Source organism: Chrysemys picta, chromosome 2 (assembly GCF_011386835.1).
Source record: "Chrysemys picta bellii isolate R12L10 chromosome 2, ASM1138683v2, whole genome shotgun sequence".
Taxonomy (NCBI): Eukaryota; Metazoa; Chordata; order Testudines; family Emydidae; genus Chrysemys; species Chrysemys picta.
Window position 1 is genome coordinate 73487669 of NC_088792.1, and position 7745 is coordinate 73495413.

General features: G+C 40.3%; 1 long non-coding RNA gene across 1 annotated transcript in view; it reads left to right on the forward strand.

Moving 5' to 3' along the window:
* The window catches only part of LOC112059896 (uncharacterized), a 72784-nt gene extending 65394 nt beyond the window's left edge, over window positions 1-7390 (forward strand). The window contains exon 3 of the long non-coding RNA XR_002889160.3: window positions 3614-7390. This is a non-coding gene — a long non-coding RNA (uncharacterized LOC112059896). The remainder of the gene's footprint in view (window positions 1-3613) is intronic.
* Window positions 7391-7745: the final 355 nt, after the last annotated feature.

Here is a 7745-nt window from a genome sequence, read left to right on the forward strand (position 1 = left end):
CACAGTTCACAGGTAGTTAAAGCATTCCTCTCTAGTGGTCCCATTTATTGAGTTCTTACATACTGGCCCTCTAAGCCCCAGTTCAGTCACTCTCTCCCTTCAAGTAGGGAGTCCCTTCTTCACAGAGCTATGTCCCAACTCAAAGTCTCTCAGGCTTTACCTGGGTAGAGCTCAGTCCTCTTCAGCCCCCTCATTTCCAGGCTCTCAAGCCCTTCTCCCAATCAGGGTCTCTAGTATAAGCTAGGCTCAGTACTTCCAGGCTTTACCTGGCTGAAGCTCAGCCTTCCTCAGCCCTCTGGTTCTGGCATCCAGACTTAAACCCTTCTCTTGGGCAGGGTCTCTAGCAGGAGCCTCCTGTTCACTGCAGCTCTTCTCTAGCACCACTCCCTTGTTTGTCTCTGCAGGAGCCTTTCACATCTCTACAACCTCCCTCCCTCCTTCCTTTGCCCATCCCCTCATTGCAGCCACCTGCTGCTCTTTATAGGGCAATCACCTAATCTCTCTCAGGTTTGGCTCATTCTGAAATCAGGGTTGTCTAGCTCCGGCCCTCCAGCCCTTAAAGGGCAAGCCACCCTCTTACAGTCCCCTTTGGTCCCAAGTACATTTCCAATAGGAAAATTATAGGTTCGACGCAGGAGTATGCTGCACAGCACAACCATAACCTAGCAGAACCCCCTTCTGTTTCAGATCACCAAATCTCACAGAGCTTGTACCCCACCAAGCTCCTATTATTATGACTTCCTTCCACTTGCATTGCACTCGCTCCATTGTATCTTATATTATGATCGGCGGTTCTGCTCCTATTACTTGTATTCATAATGCTTTTTGAATTCCTAGTCATCCTGTATATTTCCTTTGCATAGTTTGGTTAGCTGTAGTTTATATGGCTATAAGATAGACAGTTTTCATACCTCACTAGTCAAGCATAAAAGATTACAGTAAATCCTGTTATTTTCACAAGTCTGGTAACAAGTGCATGATGGCATCATCAGTGGTGGAAATAACACATTTATTTCTGCATTCCTGATTTCATCATTTACGTTTATTTCTTCAGGGGAGGAAGGGTGTGGGATGTCACAAACTATCACACTGTGGAGAGTCGTTCTTCTACTTGGAATTCCTAAATGGAGAGACAGTACTGTGTAAATTCAGAAGATTATAGTTAAACCTCTCTAGTATGTATTTACCACTGCCTATTTAATATTTATCTGACTCTCACATAATATTGTCCCGAGGTTTTCTGAGACCACAGGAGATAATTAGTTTTTTGACTGAACGTTAGAAACTGAACATTCTGAATGTTAGTTTCTTCATATGTGATCTCTTTAAGATATTACATCATCCAAGGGTTGAGCCCAATTCTCATATCTATATAAAGACCACTTTACACTGCTCTGGCAGTGAAAAGGGTCTTCAAGTGAGACTAGTATAATTTTCTCCCATATTAAGGCCCCTTTACACTGCCAGAACAGTGTAAAATAGCCTTAATGCAAATGAGATTCAGGCCCTTTATCTTAGAGGTAAGGGGAAGGAAGGGGGAGATGCAAACTTCAAGCAATGTCAGTTCTTCTTTTTCATTTTTCTTCTACATTCATCATATAACCTCTCTGACCAAACACTGATACATTCATATATTTTGGCACACGAGTGACAGTGGGTCTATTCTTTATCAAATGTTTGTCTAAAAGGGCTCCATTTGGCTTTAGAAACAGGTTTTGGTTTCTTAGGCCAGCTTTTTCCCCACTGATTATACTTTCTATGCGTTATTATTTGTGATATACTGGACTTTTTTTAAAGCTGGGTTGCTCATTTGTCAGGTGCAGAACTCCCTCTATTTTGAAATGTTCCAGTGTCATCACATACATGAGTGCTGGGTATTTTATTCCCTAGCCTCTCTGGAAAACAGTAAATGATGCCATTTTGAATAATGTCAATGTAACATAGTGTATCTGAGTTTGGATTCATGGTGTACAACAAGCAGAATGCAAATTATTACCTAACAATTTAATTTCCCCCCAGGAAATAATGCTTTCCGGGTCAGCAGCTGTCATCCAGGAAAGCGTTGTCTCTTCTGGAAGTAAATTTGGGTGCACACGCTTACAGCATTTATGTTCCTCCATTAGCAAAGCTCCAGCAGTCTGTTCCATGCTTTGACAACTCATGCAGTTCTGGGGCTCTCTGAATATTTAAAGGACACAATTACAAAAAGCAGCCCTTGCTCCCATGCAACCGTGCAGACAGTGCATGCAGCATATTTGTGGAGTCCTTGGAGACAAAAGAGATTTTGGTACAGTGGTGACTCATGTTAATTGCACAGCTATCACAAGATAATGTGATAGTATTAACATAAATGACTATATATTACCATTATTCTTAGCACTCAGTATTAAGTGCTGGCATTTACGATGGTGTTCACTCCTTCTAGTTCATAAAACAAAATCTGAAAATATCCTGGTTGAGATTATTTTCTAAGGATTTTGAACAAGCTTCAGAACCGTGTGGGCAATGTAATACCATTAGCTGCCTCTACCCACAAGTAGCAAGTGAGTAACCTGATCTGCTAATTACCCTCAAAGATGAGGACTGGCAGTTTCTGTACTCAGAAAGTGAAGAAATGTCATTTTAAGAGGTATCAGTGTAGTTACCCTCAACAACAGCTAGGCAGTCAGAGTACAACTAATTTACAATATTTGGCCAAACTGCACTGTGCAGACATGCTGACTGTGGTAGCCCACATTAGGTTCCTAAATTCTAACAGCTTTCTTTAAAGGACATGGGAGAAGGTAGGACTAGTGGAGATTCTCTTTGCAATTTTACCTGCTATATGTGCATACTGGGTGTGAAGGTAGCTGGATAGAATGGGAGTCACTGGGTGCTGAGGAAGGTGTGCTGGCTGAGGGACGCTGGAGGTCTGTTAGGTGCTTCCTTCTCCTCCCGCTCCCCCAATCCCTCCTCCGCCCCACAATCAGCTCTGGAGAAAGCTACTCCATGGCATTTTGAAGTGCTGCTTCTGATGGAGCTGAGCACTGTCTGAGGAGGGAGCTGCCGCAGAGTTGGGTAGGGCAAGGGTGAGCAGAGCAATGGAAGTGACCATAGGGAGGGAGCAAAGATGCTTCTTCCCTCCCACTGGATCTTAGCACCCATTGTATATTGAAGTGTGTAGAGCCCAGCAGGTGTGCCCTCATGACTCACCTGTGGGTCACTCCCTGCTAATTGAGAGACATTAGTACAGACCATTGATGGCTAGCACCGGTGGCTTCAGTCCCTAAAACTGTCACTGGTCTCTCAGATTAGCAGTGGTCAAAGAAAACTCAGGAAAACAAATTCTAAGACAAACAAGTAGACAAGGGGCAGGAGTACAGCAAACAATATGATAATTGGCCACATCTTGTTGATACACGCTTTTGGATAAAAGCATTTTTAAACTATCCCTAATTGCCCCTCAGCCATGTTAAATCTCACATTGAAGATTTACCTTCCCAAAATACCACATCATTGGAAATTGTACTGTTTTGAAGGGTCGGTCAAATGTAAATCAAAGAGTTATTAGAACTTCCTGTTTAATAATTGTACATATTTAATATGCAGCTTCGGGTGTCTTCTTTCTCCCCAGGGCTGCAGACTTGGATTGAAATATAATTTTAAAAGGGATGTCTCTCTCCAGAGACAAAGAGGAAGAATTTTATGCAGAATGGCTTCCCTCCTGCCCAGATACCATACAAGAAGATTCAGAGAAGATTTCATTATATCTCACCATGGACTAACTTACAGAACTCTTAACTCCCCTGTATATAATTTTGGAGAATCCACAGGACCCATATGGACTGAAACACTGGACCCTTTTGGTTTAGTTTTGTTTAAAACCCAGAGAGGTAAAAATGTAACATCCTTTGTGTTAATGTATCACATTGCTGCTGACTGAATATGCATGGAGTAACCAATAAATGACCTATTTTAAAAAATAATCAATATCATCTTTAGAAAAATTGGCTGATAGGGGTACAAAACCAGCTGTACTGAATAGTGCAGTTCAGTATCAAGTTCTCAGACAGCATTTTTTTTATTTTGGGGGGGGGGGTATAAGAATGTTAAATATGGCTATTCCTCTGATAGCCCATCATTAGTTCACCAGACACAAGTTTAGATTCCATTTCAGAGCAGTTGATGCATTCACAGGCACAGAAGTCATCACAACGCAGTATCTGAGAGCAGAATGAACCGAACAGACTTTGGCTAGTGGTCAGAACTTGTATCTTAGAATGCACTGTATAAGTCAAAATGTTCCAATGACACTTCATTAGGAACACTGCCTAGAAGGATTTTTTTTTAATTGCTTGTGGTAGGGCCAGGCATGGTCCAAGCAGCTGGAGTCCCCAACTGAGCAGAGAAACCTTCTCTGAACTTTCAGGTTTATTTTATAGCTTTTTTTTCTAGTGCAACTGAAGTAAACCCCAGGATACCCATGCCACTGTCTGAAATGAAAAATGAAAACTCTGAAGAAAGAACTTGAATAATACTAACTGAAGTTTTTACCTAGGGTTTGTAGCATATTGGATTAAATGATTTCATTGCATATTCCATAGTACAGAAATTAGATAAGAGAAACAGTAATAATAAAAGTATAAAGGGGATAAGTTGTGCATGTGTTTGGATATTTGTGTCTCTTTACTGACTATTTTAGGTTAGATTTCCTTTGATTTTTTATGTCTATTTTTGTACTAATTTTACTAAATTTTTCAAAGGCCTTCAAGACGTAGGGAACTCTAGAAATAAACATTTTTTGTTATTACAGAAATTCAAGGGCCACATGCTCTTCTCCTGTGGCTTCACCTCGGAAATGGAAAATCTGCTCAAAAACCTTTAGTAACTTACTGAATTTCTACCACAAGTCCCTTGCATGTTACCTAGAAATAGCTTGTACTAAGCTGATGCCTATTGCAGATCATGAGATCCGTTTCCACCTATAAATAGGGAAGTCGGCACATCAGAGGCAACTTGACAGACTGGCACAACTCTAATTCTCCTCCCATCCCTAAAGCAGCCAGTGAAAGCCTTGCTGTGCTGAACATTTCTTGGTAAAGAAAGCAAACAGGTGAAAGGCTCGGCTCCATTTGAAAGACGTTAAATGTAAGATCATCCTCATGTTAATATTGCTAATGCCTGCAGTTTCCCAATCAGACCCCTCCCTCTGTTTGATGAAGGGATTGGGTGAATGACTAAATGGATACCCTCTGAACTCCTGTATCAACTTGGGCTGTTGGAGAATGCAGTGAGAAGAAATAGTTATGCCCCCTTGCAATGCTGAGACTTGTTTATGGTATAGGTATATCGTTTTTTTCTCCAATACTGATTATAGCAATTGCAATGTTTTATTATTTTATTTCCTTCCCAGTGCAGGAAGCAGGGCAAGAATTATTTTCATGAGGAAAAGGAGATTTCAGTGAAGATTTACAGTCAAGCAGGTGAAAGTTGGAAAGCAAAATATTCCTCGTTCCTGCTAGTAATGACTCAAGAACCAAAATCAGAGGTGAATAAAGGCTTGTGTGCGATGAGCTTGTTTCGCATGTCCATCTCTGTGGCAATCCACAAAGGCTATTCATTCTTGTAGAGCTCACACTTTTAGCTCTGGAGGTCCTGGGTTCAATCCATGGTGTGTCAAACCACCACATTTGCAAACAAAATAATTAAGATTATGCAGAACAAAACTGTTCCTGGTTTTTCAAAAAAGGAGGGGATGTGAAAGACATTAGCATCCAATCTCCCAAATATTGAATTGAGAATGAAAATGGTGACAAGTCGTTGCAAATAGTAAAGCTAGTATGCGCACCATTACACTGAAGAGGAAAAAGAAGGAAGACTGCCGCGATTAGACGTCTGTATAACCAGACGAACAGCCTGAATTGTAGCAGGCACTGTTTACGAAAATGAAACAAACACAGACCAGTTTGATTCACATGCCTCAATAAGCGCAAAAACATTTGTAACAAGGAGCCTTACAAACTGAGCAATTAGTGCTATGGAAACATCCTGTGCCTTATGAGCTCAATAGGATCGCAAACTCAGTGAAACGCAATGAGCATTCAGTCTCGCCTGGACACCAAAGCAGGCCATGCTTTCAATTCCCTAACAAGCAACAATGGAAAAATCAACAACCAACCATGTCTGACATTCCCACTACAGCTGGCATCTGCAAAACAGGCCAATAAATGCTTGAGCAAAACTATATAAAAGCCAAAGAGAGAGGCCCAGCAAGACCATTCTAAAAACTTTGAGAGTTTCACATCAGACCAATGCAAAAGGTTTACAGAAAAATTGTGTTACATTTTCGTAAGAAAAAGTATAAAAATAACATCAGTAATGGATATCCAGTTACTGGACTATATTGCTAGCAAGTATATCTATCTATCTATTTATAAGCACATCTTACAATATTATAGCATTATGTAAACCTGGGAGCCTCTTTCATATTGTTCTACTCAGAGGTGCGTTTAATTTCATGCAATGGTCTAGTGCAGTGCTTCTCAAACTCTTTCATACTATTAATCATTTCTTAAGATAAAGATCATCTTGAGGATCACCTACCCACTTACATCAGATCCCCATACCTCCCAGCAGCACCTATAGTGCTGGATTACATGAAAATGTGATAAAGGCAATATTAAGGAGCCAGAGGAAAATAAACTCACTTTCATGCAATAAGTGCAGCTGCTAGGTAATATCTCTGCATTTTGTATTTGTGCTGTTTAATTCCTGTCCATGGGTATAGAGCTTTCCATTTATTACTACTGTTCTCTCCTCGTTACTTGCAATTCCAACTGCTTTTGGTTCTAGCCTCCTAGTTTGGTGTCCTCTGCAGATTTGATCACAATTGAATGAACAGCAGTCACCCGCCATAGAAAGACATGAAGCAGCTGTATAAAAGAAACTTGTTTTTTGCTGTTCTTTATTATAGGTTCAGTTAGTCAAATAAAAGCTCAGAGTTCTAGAACAGACTACAATTAGCAGCAACTATCACTGGTTGAAGAGCGATGTTTGCTTCACCTTAGTGACAGAAGTAATGCTGCAGATCACATGGGAGTGCTCTGTGGATCACCACTGGAGAGCCCAGCTACTGGTCTAATAGAGCAGACTGCTGTATGTCAGAACTTGTGGGTCCAACTCTCAACTCTCCCTCGCCGTGTGGCCTACACATGTTTACCTACCACTCAGGGGTGTTATGAGAATTAATTAATTGGTTGAGAAGAGTTTTAAGATCACATAGTGAAAGGTTTTCATATATGCTAAGTATTATAAATCTATCTCAGTTAAATGCAATCAGTTTACTATTTATCTGCCTTTATTTCCAAACTAGCTTATAGATCCCATGGTAATCATTACATTTTCTGGTTCCAGATTCTTTTGTTTGTAATTATGCAATATTTGTAAATAAATTCAAACATTTAAACTATTTTAAGATGCGTATTGATTTATTTTATGTCCTGGAGCTCTTTACCAAATGGCTACCGGTATCAGCAAACAAAAGAGATGTTTGTTTGGTTTAACGTATCTGATTGGCTAATGGTTTTCATTGCATTTCAAGGTTATATTTTTTTTTAATTATATGCTAGGCATAATCCCAAGCAGCATCACTCATTCTGGCTCCCGAAAAAAATCAGTGTCATGACATTGACTGGTGCTGCAAAAATTTCATCACCAGAAGATGGCACTTGCTATATGTGTTATAACACTCCTGAAACAATGAAGTT